Below are 1,030 nucleotides of genomic sequence, written 5' to 3' on the forward strand. Positions count from 1 at the left end.
TGTTTCTCTCTCTCTTTTGTTATATCATATATGTGTATATAATACATATATATATAATATATGTATATCATATATATATATATATATATATATATATATATATATATATAATGTAGTTATAAGTATACTTATATGTGTATATTATAGAATTACAGTTATATAAGTATACATAAGTGCATAAGTATAATTATAAGTATATACTATATATTGCATCTAGTATATATAAAAGTATATCATATAAGTAAATTGTATAACTGTATTTAAATAAACATGATATAATTTTAATTCATTTGGGATGTATTCATCTATTGTGATGTGACGAATTCCAAAATAAATTTATAATTGTAGATGATTAATTGATTATTAATAAAGAAATTATTTTTATCATTTTAAATTTTATGATTTTTTGTATTTGTAAATCCTATAATTACAAATGATTAATAATATAATTATTTTTATCAAAATTTTGTTTATTTCTTTCCCTTTGTATTCTTAAAAATAAAAAATAAAAAAATTAGAAAATTAAAAAAATTAAAAAAAAAATCAGGCCCAGGGCCTGCCCGATTTTGGGCGGCCCGACCCGTTTGGACAGGACTACTTATGCCCATCCCTGCATTTGAATTTGTTAAGACTTACTTTTCTCACAAAATTGTAGGCTAAGTTTGAGAATTGACTCGTAGGTTTGAGTTAGGCCATTTGGCTGACTCTATAACCTTTTTTTTTTTAAAGTAACAGTGCAAATCATATCAGAACCTCGGAGGTTTAACAAATGGGGAGACATATCATTTCATTGTTCCCTTTTGTGGTTCACAGAACTTCGCACCGTGAGGATTCCTATTTTAATAACGTGCCTCACTTATGAATGAAAAGTATTAATAACAAAACTATGTACGAAAAGTGATGCTAGAAGGTGGGGAATGGGCCAATAGACGTCACTCACCACAAACTAAGGCTAGCTAACTGGCATGAGTGACCCTCGGCCACACTCTCCTCTTTATGCTACAGTAACCAGGGCCCACGTGAGATAAAT

Source organism: Asparagus officinalis, unplaced genomic scaffold (genome assembly GCF_001876935.1).
Source record: "Asparagus officinalis unplaced genomic scaffold, Aspof.V1 AsparagusV1_Un593, whole genome shotgun sequence".
Taxonomy (NCBI): Eukaryota; Viridiplantae; Streptophyta; class Magnoliopsida; order Asparagales; family Asparagaceae; genus Asparagus; species Asparagus officinalis.